This window comes from Canis aureus, chromosome X, assembly GCF_053574225.1.
Source record: "Canis aureus isolate CA01 chromosome X, VMU_Caureus_v.1.0, whole genome shotgun sequence".
NCBI classification, from domain to species: Eukaryota; Metazoa; Chordata; class Mammalia; order Carnivora; family Canidae; genus Canis; species Canis aureus.
The window spans coordinates 74,068,244-74,095,421 of NC_135649.1; the positions used below are offsets into that span (position 1 = coordinate 74,068,244).

Genomic DNA, 27,178 nt, shown 5'->3' on the forward strand with positions numbered 1-27,178 from the left:
AGCTGAACTCTTCTCACTGTAGCATTCCAGCTGTTCTCTCTTTAAATCTCAGGCCGAATTCGTAGATTTTCAGGATTATTTGAAGGTTATCTAGGTAATTTGGTGGGGACAGGTGACTTGGGACCCTACTCTTCCGCCATCTTGCCCCTCCTCCTCCCAGAGAGTTGGAACAAATCATATTCAGATTTTTGTGGAATCACAAAAGACCCCTAAGAGCCAGGGGAATATTAAAAAAAAGAAAACCATAGCTGGGGGCATCACAATGCCAGATTTCAGGTTGTACTACAAAGCTGTGGTCATAAATACAGTGAGGTACTGGCACAAAAACAGACATATATTAATGGAACAGAATAGAGAAACCAGAAGTGGAACCTCAACGTTATGGTCGACTAATATTCGACAAAGGAGAATACACTATCCCCTGGAAAAAAGTCTCTTCAATAAATGGTGCTGAGAAAATTGGACAGCCAGATGCAGAAGAATGAAACTAGGCCATTCTCTTGCACCATACACAAAGATAAACTCAAAATGGATGAGAGATGTAAATGTGAGACAAGATTCCATCAAAATCCTAGAGGAGAACACAGGCAACACCCTTTTTGAACTTGGCCACAGTAACTTCTTGCAAGATACATCAATGAAGGCAAGAGAAACAAAAGAAAAAATGAATTATTGGGACTTCATCAAGATAAGAAGCTTTTGCACAGCAAAAGAAACAGTCAGCAAAACTGAAAGACAACCTACAGAATCGGAGAAGATATTTGCAAATGACCTATCAGATAAAGGGCTACTATCCAAGATCTATAAAGAATTTCTTAAACTCAACACCAAAGAAACAAACAATCCAATCATGAAATGGGCAAAAGACAAACAGAAACCTCAGAGAGGAAGACATAGACATGGCCAACAGGCACATGAGAAAATGCTCTGCATCACTTGCCATCAGGGAAATACAAATCCAAACTACAATGAGATATCACCTCATACCAGTGAGAATGGGGAAAATTAACAAGGCAGGAAACAACAAATGTTGGAGAGGATGTGGAGAAAAGGGAACCCTCTTGCACTGTTGGTGGGAATGTGATCTGGGACAGCCACTCTGGAAAACTGTGTGGAGGTTCCTCCCTCAAAGAGTTAAAAATAGATATGCCCTATGACCCAGCAATTGCACTGCTGGGGATTTACCCCAAAGATACAGATGCAGTGAAACGCCCATACACCTGCACCCCAATGTTTATAGCAACAATGTCCACAATAGCCAAACTGTGGAAGGAGCCTCGGTGTCCATCAAAAGATGGATAAAGAAGATGCAGTATATGTGTAGAATGGAATATTACTCAGCTATTGGAAACGACAAATACCCACCATTTGCTTCGATATGGATGGAACTGGAGGGTATTATGCTGAGTGAAATAAGTCAGTTGGAGAAGGACAAACATTATATGGTCTCATTCATTTGGGAATATAAAAAATAGTGAAAGGGAATAAAGGGGAAGGAGAAAAATGAGTGGGAAATATCAGAAAAGGAGACAGAACATGAGAGACTCCTAACTCTGGGAAACGAATTAGGGGTGGTAGAAAGGGAGGTGGGCAGCGGTTGGGGGTGACTGGTTGATGGGCACTGAGGGGGACAGTTGATGGGATGAGCACTGGGTGTTATTCTATATGTTGGCAAATTGAACATCAATAAAAATAAATTTATAAAAAATACAAATAAATAAATAAATAAATAAATAAATAAATAAATAAATAAATAAAATCTTGGAAAATTTGACTACTATATGAATAATCCATCTGAATAATGTTAATGGATAAGTGAAAAAATCAGTTAAAAGTCACAAGAGGAGGAACTTTGTCCTTCACTCAACACTCTCAACCTTCCTGACAATGGCATGCCCTTCTATTGCCCCACAGAAATGCTTTAATATCCTGAAGTCCTTCCTAAAATTAGTCCAGTGTCCAGGGCACTGGCTCCTCTTCTCACTTGGGCTTATTCCAAAGAAGTAAAATTTGGTGTAGATATCTGAGCTTTAATGCTTCAATGTGTAGATCTTTCAGCCAATGCTGTAACTGTTACTGTGGGGCAAATGGAAGAACAGTGCTTATTGAACAGAGTTGGAGAAGACTCAAAGTAACAAAAGGTGGTGTGATTGTTCCAAAGTCCATTGGCTTAAAAGATAATAAGTCAGTCGGTGAAGGACAAACATTATATGTTCTCATTCATTTGGGGAATATAAATAATAGTGAAAGGGAATATAAGGGAAGGGAGAAGAAATGTGTGGGAAATATCAGAAAGGGAGACAACGTAAAGACTGCTAACTCTGGGAAACGACCTAGGGGTGGTGGAAGGGGAGAAGGGCGGGGGGGTGGGAGTGAATGGGTGACGGGCACTGGGGGTTATTCTGTATGTTAGTAAATTGAACACCAATAAAAAAAATAAAAATAAATAAATTAAAAAAAAGATAATATAAAAATTTCAGCTCTGAACTTGTTAAAGATGTCAGTAACACAACGAAGAGGCTGGGGATGGCACAACTACTGCTACTGTCCTGGCACACTCTATTGCCAAGAAAGGCTTAGAGAAGATTAACAGAGGTGCTAAGTCTGTGGAAATCAGGAGAGTTGTGATGTTAGCTGTTGACTCTGTAATTCCTGAACTTAAGAAGCCGTCTAAACCTGTGACAACCCCTGAAGAAATTGCTCAGACTTCTACAATTTCTGCAAATGGAGACAAAAAAATGTGCAACATCATTTCTGTTGCAATGAGAAAAGAGAAGAGAGTCATCACAGTAAAGAATGGAAAAACACAAAATGGAAAATTAGAAATTATTCAGATATGAAGTTTGATTGAGACTAGATTTCCATACTTTTATTAATACTTGAAAAGGTCAGAAATGTGAATTCCATTAATATATATTATATTGAAGTGAAAAGAAATTTTCCAGAGTCCAGGCCACTGTACCTGCTCTTGAAATTGCTGATTCTTCCCATAAGCCCTTGGTCATAATTGCTAGATGTTGATGGAGAAGCTTTGAGTACACTCATTTTGAACAGGCTAATAGTTGGTCTTCAGGTTGTAGCAGTTGAACCACATTAAAGAAATGGCTATTGTTACTGGTGGTGCAGTGTTTTGAGAAGAAGGACTGACACTAAATCTTGAATATATTCAGCCTCATGACTTAGCAAAAGTTGGAGAAGTCATTGTGACCAAAGATGATGCCATGATTGTGATAGAAAAATGTGACCAAGGCTCAAATTGGAAAATTATTTCAAGAAATCATCAAGCAATTACATATCACAATTTGTGAACGTGAAAAGGAAAAACTGATAAATGTCTGGCCCAACTTTTATATAGAGTAGCTGTGCTGAAAGATGGTGGCACAACTGACATTGAAGTGAATGAAAAGAAAGAGTAACAGATGCCTTCAATGCTACATGAGCTGCTGTTGAAGGCATTGTTCTGGGAACGGTTATACTATGCTTTGGTGAATTTCAGCTTTGGATTCAATAATTCCAGTTCCTGGGGCACCTGGGTGGCTCAGTCTGTTAAGCAACTGCCTTTAGCTCAGACTATGATCTCAGGATCCTGGGATCAAGCCCTGCATCATGTCAGGCTCCCTTATCAATGGGGAATCTGGTTCTCTCTCTCCCTCTGTCCATCCCCTGCTTCTCTGTGCTCACTATCTCTCAAATAAATAAAGAAAATCTTCTAAAAAATATATCGAGCTCCTGAAGATAAGAAGAATTGATACAGAAATTATTAAAAGAACACTCAGAATTCCTGCAATGACCATTGTTAAGAATGCAGGTATTGACAGATTACTAATAACTGAGAAAATTATGCAAAGTTCCTCAGAACATAGGTGTGATACTATGCTTACAGATTTTGCGAATATGGTGGAAAAAGGAATCATTGACCCAACTAATGTTATAATAACTGTTTTAGAGGGGTGGGGGAAGAGGCAGAGGAGTAGGGTCCCCATGTCACCTGTCCCCACCAACTTACCTAGATAATTTTCAAATCATCCTGAAAACCTACGAATTTGGCCTGAGATTTAAAGAGAGAACAGTAGGAATGCTACAGAGACGAGTTTGTTCTTCTATCAAGTACAACACCATTTTAGCCTCTCTGCACTGAGCAAAATGACTAGAAAGAAGAACTCACCACAAAAGAAAGAATCAGAAACAGTACTATCTGCCACAGAGTTAGAGAATTTTGCTTACAATTTGATGTCAGAAAACCAATTCAGAAGCACAATTATAAAGTTACTGATGGCTCTGGAAAAAAAAGCATAAAAGATTGAAGAGACTTCATGACTGCAGAATTTAGATCTAATTATGCCGAAATAAAAAATCAATTAAAGGAAATGCAATCCAAACTGGAGGCCCTAAAGATGAGGGTTAAAGAGGTAGAAGAAAGAGTGAGTGACATAGGAGACAAGTTGATGGCAAGGAAGAAAGCTGAGGAAAAAAGAGAAAAACAATTAAAAGACCATGAGAAAAGGTTAAGGGAAATAAATGACAGTCTCAGAAGGAAAAATCTACATTTAATTGGGGTTCCAGAGGGCACCGAGAAGGACAGAGGACTAGAAAGAATATTTGAACAAATTATAGCTGAGAACTTCCCTAACTTGTGGAGGGAAACAGGCATTCAGATCCAGGAGATAGAGAGATACCCCATAAAATCAATAAAAACCATTCAATACTTCGACATTAAATAGTGAAACTTGCAAATTCCAAAGATAAAGAGAAGATCCTTAAAGCAGCAAGAGCAAAGAGATCCCTATCGTATATATAGAGAAATATTAGATTAACTGAAGACCTCTCCACAGAACCTGGAAGGCCAGAAAGGGCTGGCAGGATATATTCGGGGTCCTAAATGAGAAGAACATGCAGCCAAGAATACTTTATCCAGAAACTCTCATTCAGAATAGAAGGAGAGATAAAGAGCTTCCAAGATAGGCAGAAACTGAAAGAATATGTGGCCACAAAACCAGCTGTGCAAGAAATAGTAATGGGGACTCTGGAAAAGAAAGAGGAAGCCCAAAGAAATAAGCCAGAAAACAGGGACTGACTAGGTATTATGATGACACTAAATTCATATCTTTAATAGTTATTCTGAACATGAATGGGCTGAATGATCCCATTAAAAGGCTCATGGTTTCAGACTAGATAAAAAAGCAAGACCCATCTATTTGCTGTCTACAAGACACTTATTTTAGACCTAAGGATACTTTCAGCCTGAAAATGAAAGGTTGGAGAACCATTTACCATTCAAATGGTCCTCAAAAGAAAGTAGGGGTACCAAACCTCATATCAGATAAATCAAAGTATATCCCAAAGACTGTAGTAAGGGATGAAGAGAGACACTGTATCATTCTGAAAGGGTCTATACAACAAGAAGACATAACAATCATGAATATTTATGCTCCTAATGTGGGAGCTGCAAAGTATATCATGAATTAATAACCAAAGTAAAGACATACTTAGATAATAATACACTAAATGTGGGAGATTTCAACATGGTACTTTCTGCAAATGTCAGATCTTCTAATCACAACATCTCCAAATAAACGAGCTTTATTTTTTTAATTTATTATTTTATTGGTGTTAAATTTGCCAACATATAGAGTAACACCGAGTGCTCATCCCATCAAGTGCCCCCCTCAGTGCCCGTCACCCAGCCACCCCCACCCCCCGCCCACCTCCCCTTCCACCACCCTTAGATCGAAGAAACGAGCTTTAAATGATACACTGGACCACATGGATTTCACAGATATTTACAGAACTTTACATCCAAACGCATCTGAATACACATTCTTCTCAAGTGCACATGGAACTTTCTCCAGAATAGACGACATACTTGATCACAAATCAGGTCTTAACCAATGCCAAAATATTGGGATTGTCCCCTGCATATTTTGAGACCATAATGCTTTGAAACTTGAACTCAATCACAGGAAGAAATTTGGAGAAATTCAAACACGTGGAGGTTAAAGATCATCCTGTTAAAAGATGAAAGGGTCAACCAGAAAAGTATAGAAGAATTTAATAGATTCATAGAAACTAATGAGAATGATCATATAACCGTTCAAATCTTTGGGATACACAAAAGCAGTCCTGAGAGGGAAATAAATCTCAATACAAGCATCCATCCAAAAACTGGAAAGAATACAAATACAACAGCTAACCTTGCACCTAAAGGAGATGCAGAAAAAACAGCAAATAAAACCTACTCCCAGCAGCAGAAGAAAGTTAATAAAGATTCGAGCAGAACACAATGAAATAGAGACTGAAGAACTGCAGAACAATCAACAAAACCAGGAGTTGCTTCTTAGAAGAATTAAGAAAATAGATAAACCATTAGCCAGCCTTATTAAAAACAAAAGAGAAAAGACTCTAATTAATAAAATCACCAACGAAAAAGGAGAGATCAAACCAATACCAAGGAAATAAAAACGAGTTTAAAAACATATCATGAACAGCTATATGCCAACAAATTAGGCAATCTAGAAGAAATTGATGCATTTTTGGAAAGCCACAAACTACCAAACTGGAACAGGAAGAAATACAACAGCTGAACCAGCCAATAACAAGGGAGGATATTGGAGCAGTTATCAAAAACCTCCCAAGACACAAAGTCCAGGGCCAGATGGCTTCCCAGGGTAATTCTATCTAACGTTTAAAGAAGAAACAATGTCTATTCTACTAAAGCTGTTATGAAACAGAGATAGGGACATAATACTTCCAAACTTGTTCTATGAGGCCAGCATCACCTTAATTACAAAACAAGACAAAGACCCCACCAAAAAGGAGAATTATAGACCAACATCCCTGATGAACACAGATGCAACAATTCTCACCAAGATACTAGACAACAGGATCCAACAGTACATTAAGAAGATTATTCACCATGACCAAGTGGGATTTATCCCTGGGATGCAAGGCTGGTTTCATACTCGTAAAGCAATCAACGTGATAGAGCATATCAAAAAGAGAAAATACAAGAACCATATGATCCTCTCAGTAGATGCAGAGAAAGCGTTTGACAAAATACAGCATCCATTCCTGGTCAAAACACTTCAGAGTGTAGGGATAAGGGAACATCCCTCAACTTCTTAAGAGCCATCTATAAAAAGCACACAGCCAATATCATTTTCAGTGGGGAAACACTGGAGGCCTTTCCCCTAAGATCGGGAAGATGACAGGGATGTCCACTGTCTCCACTGCTATTCAACATAGTACTAGATAAAAAAAAAAACATAGTACTAGAAGTCCTAGCCTCAGCAATCAGGCAACAAAAAATAAAAGTCATTCAAATTGGCAAAGAAGAAATCAAACTCTCTCTCTTTGCAGATGACATGATACTGTATGTAGAAAACCCAAAATACTCCACCTCAAGATTGCTAGAACTTATACAGCAATTCAGTTGTGTGGCAGGATACAAAACCAATGCCCCGAAAGCAGTGACATTTCTATACACTAACAGTGAGATTGAAGAAAGGAAATTAAGGAATCAATTCCATTTAGAATTGCACCCAAAAGCATAAGATACCTGTGAATAAACCCAACCAAAAAGGTAAAGGATCTATACCCTAAAAGCTACAGAACACTTCTGAAAGAAATTGAGGAAGACACAAAGAGATGGAAAAATATTCCATGCTCATGGATTGGAAGAATTAATACTGTGAAAATGTCTACGCTACCCTGGGAAATTTACACAGTTAATGCAATACCTATCAAGATATCATGGACTTTCTTCACAGAGTTGGAACAAATCATCTTAAGATTTGTGTGGAATCAGAGAAGACCCTGGATAACCAGGGGAATATTGAAAAAGAAAACCAGAGCTGGGGGCATCACAATGCCAGATTTCAGGTTGTAGTACAAAGCTGTGATCATCAAGACAATGTGGTCCTGGCCCAAAAACAGACACATAGTTCAATGGAGCAGAATAGAGAATTCAGAAATGGGCCCTCAACTTTATGGTCAACTAATATTTGATAAAGCAGGAGAGATGATCCACTGGAAAAAGGGCAGTCTCTTCAATAAACGGTGCTGGGAAAATTGGACATCCACATGCAGAAGAATGAAACTGGACCATTTTCTTACAGCATATACAAAGATAAACTCAAAATGGATGAAAGACCTACATGTGAGACAATAATCCATCAAAATCCTAGAGGAGAACACAGGCAACACCCTTTTTGAACTTGGCCACAGTAACTTCTTGCAAGATACATCCATGAAGGCAAGGGAAACAAAAGCAAAAATGAATTATTGGGACTTCATCAAGATAAGAAGCTTTTTACAGCAAAAGAAACAGTCAACAAAGCTACAAGACAACCTACAGAATGGGAGAATATATTTACAAATGACCTATCAGATAAAGGGCTAGTTTCCAAGATCTATAAAGAACTTATTAAACTCAACAGCAAAGAAACAAACAATCCAATCCTGAAATGGGCAAAAGACATGAACAGAAATTTCACAGAGGAAGACATACACATGGCCAACAATCACATGAGAAAATGCTCTGCATCACTGGCCATCAGGGAAATACAAATCCAAACCCCAATGAACTACCACCTCACACCAGTGAGAATGATAAAAATTAACAAGGCAGGAAACAAATGTTGGAGAGGATGTGGAGAAACGGGGTGAACCCTCTTGCACTGTTGGTGGGATTGTTACCTGGTGCAGCCACTCTGGACAACTGTGTGGAGATTTCTCAAAGAGTGAAAAATTGAACTGCCCTGCGACCCAGCAATTGCACTGCTGGGGATTTACCCCAAAGATACAAATGCTGTGAAACGCCAGAACACCTGCACCCCAATGTTTATAGCAGCAATGTCCACAATAGCCAAACTGTGGAAGGAGCCTCGGTGTCCATCAAAAGATGAATGGATAAAGAAGATGTGGTCCATATATACAATAGAATATTACTCAGCCATTAGGAAGGACGAATACCCAATATTTGCTACGACGTGGATGGAACTGGATGGTATTATGCTGAGTGAAGTAAGTCAATTGGAGAAGGACAAATATTATTTGGTCTCATTCCTTTGGGGAATATAAAAAATAGTGAAATGGAATAAAGGGGAAAGGAGAGAAAATGAGTGGTAAATATCAGTAAGGGTGACAGAACATGAGAGTTCTAATTACTTCAAGTGCCCTCTTCAATGCCCAACACTCAGTTACCTCAACCACCCACCCACTTCCCATCCAGCAACTCTGTTTGTTTCCTATAGTTAAGAGTCTTTTATGGCTTGTCTCTGTCTCTGTATTCATATTACTTTGTTTTTCCTTCCCTTCCCATGTTCATTTGTTTTGTTTCTTAAATCGCACATATGAGAGAAATCATATGGTGTTTGTCTTTCTTTGACTGACTTATTCTGCTTAGTATAGTGCCTCTAGTTCCATTCACATCATTGCAAAAGGCAAGATTTCATTCTTTTTGATGGCTGAATAATATTCCGTTGTGCATATATGCTTCCTCTTCTTTACCCATTCATGTGTCGATAGATATCTGGGTTCCTTCCATATTTTGACAATTGTGGACATTATTTCTATAAACATTAGTATGAATTTGCCCCTTTGAATCACTATGTTTGTATCCTTTGAATCGATACCTAATACTGCAATTGCTAGGCCCAAGGTTAGCTCTGTCTTTAACTTTTTGAGGAAACTCCATACTCTTTTCTAGAGTGGTTGCACCAGTTTGCATTACCACAAGAAGTGTAAGAGAGTTCTCCTTTCTTTGCATCCTCCAACAGCCACTATTTCCTGACTTGTTAATTTTAACCATTCTGACTGATGTGTGGAGATATTTCACTGTGGTTTTGATTTGTGTTTCCCTGAAGACAAGTGATGTGGAGCATTTTTTCATGTGCCTTTTGGCCATGTCTAGGTCTTCTTTGGAGAAAGGGCTGATCATGTCTTCTGCCCATTTGTTGACTAGATATTCTAGGTTTTGAGTGTTTGGATTGAGAAGTTCTTATGAGTATTTGGATACTAGCCATTTCTCTGATCAGACATTGGCAAATATCTTCTCACATTTCATAGGCTTCCTTTTAGTTTTCTTAGTTGTTTTCTTTGCTGTCCAAAAGCTTTATATATCTATATTTTTAAATAATTTATTTATTTAAGAGCAAGAAAGAGAGAGCACAATCAGTGGACAAGAAGCAGAGGAGACGTAGACACCCGGCTGAGTGGGGTGCCTGATGCAGGGCTCTATCCCAGGACCCTGAGATCATGACTTGGCTTGAAGGCAGGTGCTTAACCAACTGAGCCACCAGGTGATCCAAAAGCTTTTTATCTTGACTAAGTCCTAATAGTACATGTTTGCTTTTGTTTCCCTTGCTTTTGGAGATATGTCAATCAAGAGTTGCTGCAGCCAAGATCAAAGAGGTTGCTCCCTGTGTTCTCCTGTAGGATTTTGATGGACTCCTGACTCATATTTAGGTTTTTCATGCATTTTGTGTTTATTTTTGTGTATGGTGCAAAAAAGTTATCCAGTTTCATTCTTATGCATGTGGCTGTCCAATTTTCCCAATACCATTTGTTAAAGATTTTTTTCTATTGGATATTCTTTCCTGCTTTGTCAAGGATTAGTTGACCATAGAATTGAGGGTCTATTTCTGGGTTCTTGATTCCGTTCCATGGACCCATGTGTCTGTTTTTGTGCCAGTACCATCCTGTCTTGATAAACAGATGTGTAATATAGCTTGAAGTCAGGCATTGTGATGTTACCAGCTTCAGTTGTCTTTTTCTACTTTCCTCTGGCTATTCAGAATCCTTCTGCCTCCACAAAAATTTTAGGATCATTTGTTCCAGCTCTATGAAAAATGCTGATGGTATCTTGATAGGAATTGCACTGAATGTGTAGATTGATTTGAGTGGCATAAAATTTTAATAATATTTGTTGTTCCAATCCATGAACATGGACTTTTTTCCCATTTCTTTGTGTTTTCCTCAATTTCTTTCATAAGTATGCTATAGTTTTTAGAGTATAGATCCTTTACCTCTTTGGTTTATTACTAGGTATCTTATGGGTTTTAGTGCAATTGTATGTCAGATCAATTCCTTTATTTCTCTTTCTTCCATCTCATTATTAGTGTATGGAACTGCAACCGACTTTTATGCATTGATTTTCTATTCTGTCACTTTGCTGAATCCTGTATAAGTTCTATCCATTTTTAGGTAGAGTCTTTTGTGTTTTCTACAGAGAATATCATGTCATCTGGCAAAGAGTGAAAGTTTGACTTCTTCTTTGCTGATTCAGATTTATCTTATTTCTCTGTTTTCTGATTTGCTGAAGCTGAATTGAGTGCTGAACAGCAGTGGTGAGATTGGATATCCCTATCATGTTCCTGACATTAGGGTAAAAATTCTCAGTTTCTCTCCATTGAGGATGATATTTGCTGTGGGGTTTTTCATATATCGCTTTTATGATATTGAAATATATTCCCTCTATCCCTAGACTGTGGAGAGTTTTTGTCAAGAAAAGATGCTGCATCTTGTCAAATGCTTTTTCTGCATCTATTGAAAGGATCATATGTTCTTGTCTTTTATTAATATGGTGTAATCATTGATTGATTTGTTGATGTAGAACCACTGTTGCAGCCCTGGAATAAATCCCACTTGGTCGTGGTGAATAATCCTTTTAATGTACTATTAAATCCTGTTAGGTAGTATATTGGTGAGAATTTTTGCATCTTTGTTCATCAGGGATATTGGTCTATAATTCTATTAGAAATCTCCATCTGGGTTTGGGATGAAAGTAATGCTGGCCTCATGAATGAGTTTGGAAGTTTGCCTTCCATTTCTTCTTTTTTATTTTCTTTTTTGGAACAGTTTCAGAAAAATAGTTATTAATTCATCTTTAAATATTTGGTAGAATTCCCCTGGGAGGCCATGTGGCCAGGGACTCTTGTTTGTTGCGGGACTTTCGTTTCCTGATTCAATTTCTTTGCTGATGATGGGTCCATTCAGGTTTTTAATTTTTTCCTGTTTCAGTTTTGAGAGTTTATATGTTTCTAGGAATTTTTCCATTTCTTTCAGATTGCATATTTTTTGGCACATATTTGCTCATAATATTCTCTTAGAATTGTTTGTATTTCTTTGGTGTTGGTTGAGATCTCTTTCATTTTATTTATTTGGGTTCTCTCTCTTTCTCTCTCTCTCTCTCTCATAAATCTGGATACGGGTTTTATCAATCTCATTAATTCTTTTGAAGAAGAAACTCCTAGTTTCATTGATCAGTTCTACTAATTTTCTGATTCCAATACCATTTATTTCTGATCTAGTCTTTATTATTTCATTTTTCCTGCTGGAGTTAGGCTTTATTTGCTGTTCTTTTTCCAGCTCCTTTAGGTGTAAGTTTAGGTTGTGTGTTTGAGATTTTTTTCTAATTTCTTGAGGAAGCCCTGTATTGTTATATACTTTCCTCTTAGGACCCTCTTTGGTACATTCCTAAGGTTTTGAACTGGAGTTTTTTCATTTTCATTTGCTTTCATGTATTTTTTAAAAATTCTTCTTTAATTTCTTGGTTGACCCATTCATTCTTTAGTAGGATGCTCTTTAACCTCCAACTATTTGTGTTTCTTTCAATTTTTTTCTTGTAATTGACTTCGGATTTTAAATATTTATGGTCTCAAAATATGCATGGAATAATCTGTCTTTTTGTACTTGTCTAGACCTGATGTGACCCAGTATGTAATATATTCTGGAGAATGTTTCACATGCACTTGAGAAGAATATATATTCTGCTGCTTTAGGATGAAATGCTCTGTATATATCTGTGAAGTCCATCCAGTCCAATGTGTCATTCAAAGTCCTTGTTTTCTTGTTGATCTTCTGCTTAGATGATCTATCCATTGATGTGAGTGGGGTGTTAACATCCATTACTACTATTTTATTATTATCAAGGTGTTACTTTAATTTGGTTATTAATTGGATTATATAACTGGCTGCTCCCATGTTAGTGACATAAACATTTACAATTGTTAGATCTTCTTGTTGAGCAGATTCTGTTCGTATAATACAGTGTCCTTCTTCATCTCTTATTCCAATCTAGTTTAGAATCTAGTTTATCTGATAAAGATTACTACTATAGCTTTCTTTTGATAGAAATGTTTCTTCACCTCCTCATGTTCGGTGGAAGCATCTGTGGGTCTAAAATTAGCCTCTTGTAGACAGCATATCGATGAGTCTTTTTAAACATTCAACCTGATATCCTATGTCTTTTTATTGAAGCATTTAGTTCATTAACATTGAGAGTAATTATATAAATACATGGATTTAGTGCCATTGCATTACCTATAATGTCACTGTTTCTGTATATTGTCTCTGTCCCTTTATGGTCTTTGTTACTTGTGGATTCTTTCTTCATTCAAAGGATTCTGTTTAATATTTCTTGCAGGGCTGGTTTAGTATTCACAGATTCCTTGAGTTTTTGTTTGTCTTGGAAACTCTTTTTCTCTTCTTATATTTGAAATGACATCCGTGTCAGATAAAGTATTATTGGCTGCATATTTCCCCCATTTAACATATTGACCATATCATGCCAGTCCTTTCTTGTGTGCCAGGTCTCTGTGGACAGGTCTGCTGCCAGCCTTATTTATCTACCTTTATATGGTAAGGACCTTTTGTCCCAATCTGCTTTCAGGATTTTCTCTTTATCTCTGAAATTTGCAAGCTTCACTACTTGTCATGGTATTGATCTAATTTCATTGACTTTTAAGTGCATTCTCTGTGCCTCCTGGACTTGAATGCTTGTTTCCTTCTCTAGATTAGGGAACTTCTCAGGGATAATTTTATCAAATAAGCATTCTGCCCCTCCCTCTTTCGTTATCTTTTTGGACCCCTATTATCCAGATATTATTTTGCTTTATGGTATCATCAATTTCGTGAAGCCTCCTTTTGTGATCCAGTAGTTGACTTTCTGTCTTTTTCTCAGCTTCTTTATTTTCTATCATTCTGTCTTGTATATCACTGACTTTTTCTTCTGATTCATTTATCCTCACTATTAGAGCCTCCATTTGGGACTGCATCTCAGTAATAGCATTTTTAATTTTGACTTGATTAAATTTTAGTTGTTTAATTTCTCTGGTAAGACATTCTCTAGTGTCTTCTATGCTTTTTTCAAGCTCATCTAGTATCTTTATAATTGTTTTGAATTTTACTTCTGACATGTTACTTATGTCCTTATTGATTAAATCCCTGGAGGAGAATATTACCTTCTGTTCTTTTATTTGGATGAATTTTTCTGTCTTATCATTATGTCCAGAAAAGAATAGAACAAAGAGAGAAAGGACAAATATAACAATAACAGCAACATAAAAAAACAAACAAAACAAACCTGAATAAAACAAAATAAGAAAAAAATCAAAGAAAATGTAAAACAGAACAAAACACTGTACTAGGTCCTGGGTATATTTTGTCTGTTCATAGAAACTAGATTCTCAAAATAGGGAAGAAAGAAAAACATATATATAATGAAAAGAAACAAAAATAAAATATATACATATATAATGTATACATAAAAATAATAATTAAAAATAGGAAAATAGTTGGGAAAAAACCCTGAAAGACTAAAGAATAATAACCAAACCATAAATGCTATATACTGTTTTCCCCAAAGCTGAAGTTTTGCAGTTCTCTATGATCAGTAAACTTGGTGCTAGCTAGTTTTTTCTGCTGCGCTTCTCGGAGAGGGCCGTATTGTGCTGATTCTCAGTTGTTCTTGACCTTGTGAAATTATGCCTCCCTTGGCAATGGCCCAGCTCCATGTAAGTGGTTCAGGATTCTACTCTATGGCACTGTTTTGCTCCCTGAAGGCTGTCAGCACTGTTTGTAGGGGATGAAAATGGCGGCGTCCCATTCTCTAGCCCTGGAGCTGAAAGTTCACAGCCCCTACTCTTCAGTAAGCTCTCACAGAAAATAGGTCAGTCACTTTTGTTTCACTGGTTTCTGTCCAAACTCTGGGTTCACCCAGCCTGTGGCTGAGTGTTTTTATCTCAGGCACATGATCCAAACTTACATCTCCTGTGGTATGGACCTTCACTGTTCTTCCAGGGGAGGAAGGGGTATCTTGCTGAGCTTCTGTCTTTTGCTGGGCCCCTGCCACTTTGACCATGCAGTGGATCACAGTCTATGGCAATACCAAGCAGAAAGCTATTGCCTAGACTTTCTGTTTTCATCTGGCTTCCCTGCTCTGGTCCCTGGGAACTCTGCTACAATCAGGCATTCCCGTCCTTCTTGTGACCTGGGGATCCTTTGAGCACATGCTATCCCACCTGGGACTCCTCACTGCTTTCCACTTGAGCATCTTTAAGCCAGGAAATCCCCCACTGTAGCAGACTTCTAAAATTTCCAATTTTGTACTCCACTGCTTATGATACTTTGCAGTATCCTCCTTAAGCAAGATCCTTACCCTTCACCTTATCTTCCAATACATTACCCCAGATTCACATCTCTGCACTTCCTAGCTTTCAAAAAGTGGTTGTTTTATATTTGTGAAATTGCAGCAATTCTTTTCTCAGATGCTGATTGATTTTTCAGGTGTTCAGAATGATTCTATAACTATATATCTGAATTCCAGAGACCAGACAAAATTAGAGTCTTCTACTCTTCTACCATCTTAACTCCTCTCTCTGCTCTGTTGTCTGAACCTAAATTTGTTTAAAGTTTTAAAGGATGTCAAAACAAGAGAAAGTGGCAATATTTAACCTGAAATCATTAGAAAATATACTCCACAGTTCTTTTAGAAATCTGTGAATTTCAAGAAAATGGCATGTGACTTCATCCTAAGAAACCCATGAGTCTCTCCTAAGAAAGAAACATGTTGAAGAGTGAAATGCTTCTCTGGAGTTGACAGCCCAATGTATTAGGATTTTAGTGTTACTTATTGCTCAACCTAGCATTATCAATTTGTAGGGAAATATATGCCCACTGGCATCTAAGTTAGCCATACCAGCAAATATGTTGTTAGTTGTAGCTTCTTCTTGCCATAGCTATCATGATGACAAGTGAGGGTCAGCCTTTTTTATCCACATATGACCCTGAGATGTTCCCTTCTTTTCCTAGTTTTAATAATTTGTAGATGCAATAACACTACATTTGTGAGCATCCAAGAAAAGGGTCACAATCTGCCTCTGGGGTCTAAGACGACTTTAAGTAAACTGTTCTTAGTAGCTTTCATTCTGCTACAATAAACTTCTTAAGGACAGATGAGTCTTATTCATACCTTAGTCCTTTGTGCTAAGCCTCACATATAGTAGATGCTCCAAAAATAGCTGATAAATAATTTATAGGATCCTCCAGGAAGCAAACATTTTCCTGATCTTCCAAATTTTTCTTTTTGTCTTTGTCACTGAATACTAGCTATTTCTTTGATTTGATTGTTATCTTATAGGCAAGCAAGATAGGAGGCAATGTTTTGAAGCAGCAGATAAAATTATTCACACAATGATTCAAATGTGGATATATGTCTTGAAGGAGCTGCTACTCACTTACTTTTCTGTGTGCCCAGGATGAAGGAGATAGGTGGGTGGTCATTATCTCTCTTTCCAAGTGCCACCTATGAAACTATGGTCCTTAAAAGAAGCAGTGGTATCTTGCAACTTGGCTGTTTAGGCTACTTCCTTATAGGAGAGTAAGAAGAAGCACAATTGGTGACTATTAACCATATGTTTCCCTCAGAGTAAAATCTTGCTAGAATACAGAAGAGTCCAGAGGGTTAAGAAATAGTGCCAGTTTTTGCTAGCTTTCCAAAAATTTCAACTTGACAATGGTCTGGACAGAAGGGAGAGAGAGAGAGAGAGAGAGAGAGAGAGAGAGAGAGAAGCTAATTAAAATAAACATGAACTTGCAATAGCAAAGAACAAATGCATACACAAAAGTAACCTAAGAATTTTCTAAGTTTCATGAGCAAGTTAAAAGAATAACTATCACGGGGATCCCTGGGTGGCGCAGCGGTTTAGCGCCTGCCTTTGGCCCAGGGCGCGATCCTGGAGACCCGGGATCGAATCCCACGTCGGGCTCCCGGTGCGTGGAGCCTGCTTCTCCCTCTGCCTGTGTCTCTGCCTCTCTCTCTCTCTCTCTGTGACTATCATAAATAAATAAAAATTAAAAAAAAAAAGAATAACTATCACAAGACATGACTAAGATGAGGAAGAAAGCAGTCTCTATTAGAAAAAGAAGCCAAACCAGTAAAGTTGTTTTCTATTTCTACCAGTTGAAAGGAAGAATCATCTCCCTTTGTACAGCTGTTAAATCAGAAATCATTTGCTCCCCTAATGAGGATGAAAGCCTTCATTTGCTCTCATATATATGTATGTACTATAGTAAAATAGTGCAGTATGTATAGTACATATTAGTATGTATAATACTAGTGTGTATAGTACATAATACATGTGTGTATGTGTGTGTTTATGTGTGGAATAAACTGTGTGCATTGCAATTATATATATAATGCAGTGACAATATCATTGTCATACATGTCATATATCATTATATATATAATTATATGTATAATGATATATGACATGTATGACATGTATGAGAATATCACTGCAATACACAGTTTCTATGTAGTAAATCATTAATATAGTTAGCCAGTAAGCAACAAACAAGATCCAAATTGAGACTATTAAGTAATGTAGTAATGTGTACTATCCCAAAGGTTGACTTACTTTCATATATTTTCCTGAGGCGAATTACGTTTGTATGGTTTTGTTTTATATTCTTACACAAATATTGCTTTTAGAAGGCCACTAAACCAGAGAGAATAAATCTGCATAATTTAGGAGCCCAACTTGCATGTGTAAGTATTAATCATGTTTTCTCATAATAAAAATAAGTTCCAATCAGAAGGCCTTGAGCTTGACATTTAGTCCCAAATCTCTTATTTGAGTCCAGAAACAAAGTAATAGAGTTCAGACTGAGCATAAATATTGTTGATGTGCTAAACAGTGAACAGTCATGATGTTGTTACCACCCTTTATTCAACATAAATCGATTTTCCAAGAATGTCACAATTTAACAATTTTTACTTAAAACTTAAATATCTCAAGATATAGTCTTTAATGTGAGAAAATATTAGAAGAAAAATATTTCTAATATAATATTGTCGGTCAACTGTACTTCAATTTTAAAAATGCCATACAAATTACAGTTTACCAAACAACTCCATATATTTACCTCAACTGAGTTTAAAACCAACATATGAAATAAACAGGTTAAATATTATTTCTCTCATTGCCTAAAAGAAAACTGAGGCTGAAATATTATATGACTTATTCTGTGTCATAAAACTCCAGATTGGTGGAGCTAGAACTGGAATATAGGTTCTCTGACCCATAATACCTTTTCCCCTCTGCCTTCTACTGAGTAGTATTCCACTGTTTGAATATACTAAACTTTGTTTATTCATCCACTTGCTTTAACCTTTGGGTTATTTGGAGTTTTACAAATAAATCTGGTATAAATATTTTTATACAAAATAAGCATAGATATATGCTTTCTTTTCTCTTGGTTAATAACTAATAGTGGAATTACTGGTTCATATGGTAGCTTTATGTTTAACTTTTTAAGAAACTGTCAAACTGTTTTTCCAATGTAGTTGTATCAATTTATCTCACTAGCAGTGTATGTATGAGTTCTAGTCTCTCTACATCCTTGCTAGCATACTCAGTTTTTGGTGTACTCAGCATTTTTAATTTTAATTTTAGTCATTCTTATAGGTATGTAGTAGTATCTCATTGTCATTTTAATTTGGATTTATCTAATAATGATTTGAACATCTTTTATGCTTATTTGCAATCCTTATCTCCTTTATGATGAAGTGATTGTTCAAATATATTGCCTTTTTAAATATTCTATTTATTTATTCATGACAGACACACACACACACAGAGAGGCAGAGACAAAGGCAGAGGGAGAAGCAGGCTCCATGCATGGAGCCCGAGGCAGGACTCCATCCTGGGTCTCCAGGATCACACCCCGAGCAGAAGGTGGTGCTAAACTGCTGGGCCACTGAAGCTGCCCAATATATTGCCTTTTTAAAAATTGGATGATCTATTTACATATAAGTAAGTTCTTATTTTTATTTGTTTATTTACTTTTAGGGCAATAATAAACTTACTTTGCTTTTGTTTTGTTTTAAAATTTTATTTATTTTTTCATGAGAGACAGATAGAGAGGCAGAGACATAGGTAGAGGGAGAATCAGGTACCCTGAGTGGAGCCTGATGTGGGACCCAATCCCAGGACCCCAGAATCGTGACCTGAGCAACCTAAGCTGAAGGCAGACCCGCAACCGCTGAGCTACCCAGGTGCCCCCAATAAACCATACATTGGTTCAAGGATTTTACAAACTGATAAAATATGCATTTAATACTACTATAATTCCTAACATAGTAATATTTTAAAAGCAACTGTGTATTACAATCTCAATTTTATTTGTTGAAATCAAATGATAATAAAAATGAAAGTGTACAAAAATTGTCTTAAAAAATGAAAACTCAATGTGGGCAAAACAGTTTTTGATTTGTGTCTAAAAATAAATATTTTTAAAAAGTCCTCATAGGTATTAGTCATGATAAAAGACTCAGTGGGAAATAATTGTAGTTTGTTTATGAATATATTTCCCCAATCAGTATAGAATCTGAAAGAGCTAATTTTTGCTGCTGTAAAAATAAATAACACAATATTACATTCATGATTCAATCATGAAACAACTTACATACTATTTAATAAGGTAGTACGTTAAAAATGTTTATTATTTTGCTTTCATTTATGATAATTAACTTTTCTCTATTTTACATAGTATTTTGTCTTTTGGATATTACTATATTTTCTTTTTATTTAAGTATAATTTACTTATATTGTTATAATAATTTCAGGTATACAATAATAATGAATCAATAATTTTATATTTTCAGTGTTCATCACAGTCTTAATCCCTTTTATTTATTTAACCCATCCCTTATTCACGTCCCCTCTGACAATCACCAGTCTGTTCTTTACATTTAGAATTTTGTTTCTGTATGTCTCTTACATTTTTATTCCTTAAATTTCACATATAAATGAAATCATATTGTATTTGTCTTTGTCTGATTTATTTCACTTAGCATTATAAACTCTAGGTCCATCAATGCTGTTGCAAATGGCAAGATATTATTCTGCTTTATGGGTAATATATATACCATATATTCTATATCTATTCATCTATTGTTGGACACTTAGGTTGCTTTGATATCTTGGCTGTGGTAAATACTGCACTAAACATAGCAGTGCATATCTTTTAAAATTAGTGTTTTCTTGTTTTCTGTGAGTCAATAATCAGTACAGGAATTATTGAATTATATGAAACTTATATTTTTGTAATTTCCTTCCATTCTGTTTTCCACAATGGCTGCACCAATTTGCATTCCCAACCAAAAAGGCAAGAGGGTTCCTTTTTCTCCACATCCTTGTCAACACTTGAAATTTCTTGTCTTTTTGATTGGCCATTCTGACGGTTGTAAGGTGATATCTCATTAGGGTTTTGATATTCATTTCCTCAGTGATTAGTGAAACTGAGCAACTTTTCATGTGTTCGTTGGCCATCTGTATACCTTCTTTGGGAAAATGTCTATTCAGGTCCTCTGATGATTTTAAATAAATTAGATTGTTGTTTTTAAGTATTGAGTTGTTACATTCTTTATAAATTTTGCACATAAATCCATTATAAAATATATTATTTGCAAACATCTTCTCTCATTCAGTAGGTCACCTCTTTGTTTTATTGATGGTTTCCTTTCCTGTGCAAAAACTTATCATTTTGGTGTAGTCTCAATTGTTTTTTTTTAAGATTTTATTTATTTATTCATGAGAGTCACAGAGAGAGATAGAGGCAGAGACACAGGCAGAGGGAGAAGCAGGCTCCATGCAGGGAGCCTGACATGGGACTCGATCTTGGGTCTCCAGGATCATGCCCTGAGCCAAAGGCAGACGCTCAACTGCTGAGCCACCCAGGCATCCCTGTAGTCTCATTTGTTTAATTTTTCTCTTACTTCCCTTGCCAGTGGAAACATATCTAGAAAAATATTTCTGTGACAAATTTCAAAGAAATTATTGCTTAATTTTTCTTCTAGAAATCTTACGGTTTTAGGTCCCATTTAAGTCTTTAATCAATTGAGTTTATTTTTGTTTGTGGTGTAAGAAATTGGTCATTTCACTCTTTTGCATGTACCTGTCCAGATTTCCCAATACCATAGGTTGAAGAGACTGTCTTTTCCCCATTGTATATTCTTGCCTATTTTGACATAGATTAATTGGCCATAAAATTTGGGTTTATTTCTGGACTCTGTTCTGTTCCATTGATCTATGTATCTATTTTTGTGCCAGTACCATAATACTCTAATGATTACTACAGCTTTGTACTGTATCTTGAAATCTGGGATTGTGATACATCCAGGTTTGCTTGCTGTATTTTCCAGATTACTTGGCCTATTCAAGATCTTTTGTGGTTTCACACAAGTAAACATCCTGTAGGAGAGCACAGGCAGTAATTTCTCTAACATTGGCCATACCAACATTTTTCTAATTATGTCTCCTATGGCAAGGGAAATGAAAGCAAAAATAGGGCAGCCCGGGTGGCTCAGCAGTTTAGCGCCACCTTTGGCCCAGGGTGTGATCTTGGAGACCCGAGATCCAGTCCCACGTCAGGTTCCCTGCATGGAGCCTGCTTCTCCTTCTGCCTGTGTCTCTGCCTCTCTCTCTGTCTGTCATGAATAAATAAATAAAATCTTTAAAAATAAAGCAAAAATAAACTACTAGGACTACATCAAAATAAAAAGCTTTTGCACAATAAAGGAAATTATCAACAAAATGAAAAGGCAACCTATTGAGCAGGAGAAGATATTTGTAAATGATATATCCAATAAAGGGCTAATATCCAAAATATATAAAGAACTTCTACAAGTCAACACCAAAAAACAATCTGATATAAAAAATAGGAAGAGTATCTGAATACACATTTTTCCAAAGAAGAAAAGGTGCTCAACATCACTAATCAACAGAGAAATGACAATCAAAGCCATAATAAGATATCAATTTATACCAGTTAGAATTGCTAAAATCAAAATGACAAGAAATAACAAATATTGAAAGGATGTGGAGAAAAAGAAACCCTTGTGCCATGTTGGTGAGAATGAAACCTGGTACAGCCATTGTGGAAAACAGAATGGTGGTTCCTCAAAAAAATAAAAATAGCAATACTTAACAATCCAATAATTCCACTATTGGTTATTTGACCAAAGAATGTGAAAACACTAAAGTTTATCTGCACCCCTATATTTATTAAAACATTATTTATAATAGCCAAGATCTGGAAGCAACCTAAGTGTCCATCAGTAGATGAATAGATGAGGAAAATGTATATATAAAGAATGGAATATTACATATCCACAAAAGGATGAGATTATGCCATTTGAGACAACATAGATGGCTTGGAGAATATTATCCTAAGTGAAATAAATCATATTGAGAAATACAAATATCATAATATTCTACTCATAAGAGGAACCTAAAACCCCCAAAATAAACAAAAAGAAGAATCACACCTATAAATACAAAAAACAAACTGATGGCTTGAGGGGAAGGGAATAGGAGTTAGGAAAATAGGTGCAGGGGAGAGGGAGATACAGGCTTCCAGATATGGATGAATGTCATGAGAATAAAAGGCACAGCCCAAGGAATATAGTCAATAATTTTGTAATAGTGATGTAATAAGACAAATTCCATCTATACTTGTCATGACATAGCATTATGTTTAAACTTGTCAAATCACTATGTTGTACACCTGGAATTAATATAATATGGTGTGTAAACTATACTCAAGGAAAAAAAATCTATCCATTTGACATATGTAGGTCTATTTTGTCCTTTCATTTTTTGCATATAGCATATTTTATTTAACCATTCTCACAATGATTGATCTATAGTAATCATTACTGGATTTTAAAATAGGAGTTTCTAAACACTTTCAAATTTATTTGTCTTTTAATATATCCAAATAAATGGGGAACTCAACCTCAAGAAAAGCTTTTTTAAAAAAGTTATTTGTAGTTCCAAATTATTCACTAAATTGATAGCCATATAATAGGAACTTGTTTAATTCTTCTAGAATGAATAGTTAAATAAAAATTAAAGAAATACATATAGTGTTGCATAGCTCAGGGTCTTTTAGAAGTATGTACATAGAAGCAGATTTGGGCACCTTATGCCTTATGTTCACAAATAGCTCTGTTTTACCAGATGGTTCCCAAATTTAATTTATAAAGCTATCAATTCAGCTCAACTACTTTATTTATGTAGCAAGAGCAAGTTATTTAACCTTATGAAGCTTAGCTTTTTCATCTGTAAAATGAAAAGAATCAGAGAAAGTTAATGGGTTGGCCTAGGTAGATGGTTAAATGAAATATAAATATAAGAGATTCTAAATTACTACAAATGTAATGAGGGCAAAAAAATTTACATTATCTTAGCACTCCTCTCAGGGAAAGTATTTATGGGAGTTTGAGAAGAATACTTTAATAACTTAAGTGATGGTAGTGGTGGGTTCTTTTTGTAAGATTTTATTTATTTATTTATTTATTTATTTATTTATTTATTTATTCACAAGAGACACAGAGAAAGAGAGGCAGAGACATCGGTAGAGGGAGAAGCAGGTTCCCCACAGGGAGCCCAAAGCAGGACTCCATCCCAGGACCCCAGGATCACAACCCAAGCCAAAGGCAGATGCTCAACCAGTGAGCCCCCCAGGTTTTCTGGTAAGTGGTGGGTTTAAGGGCATACTTGTGTGACTGATAAATTATCTTCTGAGTAGAGAAGTGTTCTGCTAACTTTAGGGCCATATTTGAAGTGTCATAATATTAGAAGTAATTGAGTTATAGATTTCAGGGTATGTTTACTCCATGAAGACAGGGATTTGTCCTTAGAAAAGAATATGGTCCACAGCAGGTGCTCTCAGTGTATATTTGATTGAATCAATGAGTGAATACTGCCATAAGTCCTTCTCTTTCCTCTCATACAACCTTCACTGTCACCTTTACATAAACATTGAACAGTCAAGGAGCACATGTGATGTGATGAACACAGTGTTATATACAACTGATGAATTATTGAAAACTACATCTGAAACTAATGATATACTATACTTTGGCAAATTGAATTTAAATAAAAATAAATAAAAAGTCAGTTTGAATGCATGTATTATTATTAGCTTACTGAAGTTATCTCACATCTCCGTCTAGACCTGAAGCTAAAAATACTTATCTCACAGGACTCATGAGAAGATAAAAAATATAATATGTAAGAAAATGGTTGGCTTAGTGCCCAGTACATTATAGGTAATCAATAAATGTTAGTTGCCTTCCATCTTGTCCTAGGAAAAATATCTATTCAGTTTTGCAGCAAGCATGCACATTTATCTATTCTGGGCCTTGATATCCTTATGCTTTATGCTTTCAGCTTTAAACAACTTCATATTTTATAAAGTATAAATAAGGATGCCTGGGTGGATCAGCAGTTGAGCATCTGCCTTTGGCTCAGGGTGTGGTCCCATGGTCCCAGGATTGATTCCCACATTGGGCTCTCTGCATGGAGCCTGCTCCTCCCACTGCCTGCATCTCTGCCTCTCTCTGTGTGTCCTTTATGAATGAATAAATAAAATCTTTTAAAAAGTAAATAAAAAGAAAGTAAAAATAGCTTTATACTTTCAACCTCATCTTAATCCCTAGAATATCAGACCCTTCCATCTGTCAAGCAGAGAAAATGATTCTTTGGGTCTTTCTGAACAATTTCTTATTCCAACTCTTAATCTACCAGCTGAGAACCCCACACCATTTGGATCAATATGAAAATAAATTCACATGTTATTCCAATATGTGGAGTTCCACATGTTATTCCTTCTATGGTATTACAATACTGTGTACATAGGGGTTAAATAAAGAATTCATCTATTTTCATTCATTATGAAATGATTTACTTGTCCCAAAAGCTAATAACTGATTATCCAGAACCACATAATATCTACTATAATTAATTGACAAATTAACTTATGAAGATAAAACAATCTAGAAATTGTAGGAGGTAACTAACTTTTAAAAGAAAGGAACAGAGTACAATGTGTAAGATAGTGGTAGAGTAGGAAGACCCTAGGTTTGTCTCCTCTCATGAACACAACTAGATAACTATCAAATCACCCTAAAACCCAGAAATTGACCTATAAACTGACAGAACAAACTACCCAACTAAAGCAAGAGAAGAGACCACATGAAAGGTAAGAGGCTCAGAAATAGGGTTTAGGGGAGAAACAAATTGCAGGTGCAATGGTCTGGAGGGCTTGTGGTAGCAAAGAAAGGTGTGGGAGAGATGAGCACATAGGGAACACACAAGAATGATTTTCCAAGAGCCAAGAGCCACTGGTTTGGAAAGAGAAAGTACCTCTTTATTTTTTGAGTTCTTGCAAGAAAATGGCTCAAAACCTGGATTTTTACAGGTCAGCAGGATAAAGCCTGGAGACACTGCACTGATCCTCAAGACAAGTCAGGGAAACAATCCAGGGGCAGACAGCATGAAAATAGTGATCTGAAGTGTGTCTGTGGCACACAAAGGGGAGATGACTTGATCTTCTCAGAGCATGACTGTGAGAGGTAGCATTTACAGAGATGCCTCACTGGGAAGAAAGGAGTGGGCTAGTGCCATTTCCCTTCCCTGCCCTTCAGCATAAATATCCCTTCCCCTACCCCTCAGAATAAACAAAGAGCCAATTTCAGAAATCAGTACAGTTTTGATGAGATTGATGGCTTAAAATGACTACACAAGCCCCATTTCCATGTTCCCTGGGAAGGACTGCCTTTCTCAGTCCCAGAACAGCAGGCCTTTCCCCCCAGAAGACCAGGAAAAATCCCTCCTCAAACCACATCTCCTGACCAGAGAGTTCTTCAGGGCTTCAATTCACAGAGCAGAGCACACCTAACAAAAAAACAGCAAATTCAAGCCAAGGATGAAACACTGACTACAGCAAGCAAGGAGAGCCTTCGCAGATGACTGGCCTGAAAGATAAAGCAACCAATACACAACAGAAGAGCATGGGCAGCAGGCATAAGAGACAACCTCTAAACTGCCCTGGGCAATAGATGATCTCTACTCCATATGGCAAATACTTTCAGAAGCAGGAGACATACTGACTCTTTTAACAGAGAAGTCAGAGACATAGACAAAATGCCAAAACAGGGAAATTTATCCTAAATTAAAGAACAAGATAAGGCCATATCCAGAGATCTAAGTGAAACAGATATATAAGTAACATGCCTAATGGAGAATTTAAAGCAACGATCATATAGTCACCAGTCCTGAGGGGAAAAAATAGAATACATCAGTGAGACCCCTAAGAGAAAAAAAAAAGAGTTAAAAAAGTAACAATAATAGATGAAGAATGCAATAAATGAGATGGTAAACAGGCTTGATGCAATGAACAGCAGGTTTCATGAAGCAGAAGAACTAATTGAACACCCAGAAGATAGAGTAATGGAACATAATGAAGTTGAATAAAAGAGAGAAAGAAAAATTATGCAACATGAGAGTAGACTTAGGGAACTCAGTGACTCAATCAAACATGATAACATGTGTATTATTATAAAAGCCCCAGAAGAAGAAGAAGAAGAGAGAAAAAAGGGGGCAGAGAATTTATATGAAGAAAAGAATAGCAGAAAACTTTCCTAATCTAGAGAAAGAAATAGACATCTAGTTCCAGGAGACACACATAACTCCCATCAAAATCAACAAAAGCAGAACCAAGACATATTGTAATTAGATTTCCAAAATACAGTGATAAAGAAAAAAATCCGGGGGGGGGAGGAGAAAGATGGCAGAAGAGTAGGGTCTCCAAATCACCTGTCTCCACCAAATTACCTAGAAAACCTTCCAATCATCCTGAAAATCTATGAATTCGGCCTGAGAATTAAAGAGAGAACACCTGGAATGCAACAGTGAGAAGAGTTCGCGCTTCTATCAAGGTAGGAAGACGGGGGAAAAGAAGTAAAGAAACAAAGGCCTCCAAGGGGGAGGGGCCCCGCGAGGAGCCGGGCTGAGGCCGGGGCGAGTGTCCCCAGGACAGGAGAGCCCCG

The 27,178-nt window shown here is 36.6% G+C and overlaps 1 protein-coding gene and 1 pseudogene across 2 annotated transcripts in view; one reads left to right on the forward strand and one right to left on the reverse strand.

Moving 5' to 3' along the window:
- ZC3H12B (zinc finger CCCH-type containing 12B) overlaps positions 1–27,178 on the reverse strand; it is a 566,523-nt gene that overhangs the window by 217,902 nt on the left and 321,443 nt on the right. The window lies entirely within an intron of this gene.
- The window catches only part of LOC144308890 (60 kDa heat shock protein, mitochondrial-like), a 60,020-nt pseudogene that overhangs the window by 2,706 nt on the left and 30,136 nt on the right, over positions 1–27,178 (forward strand).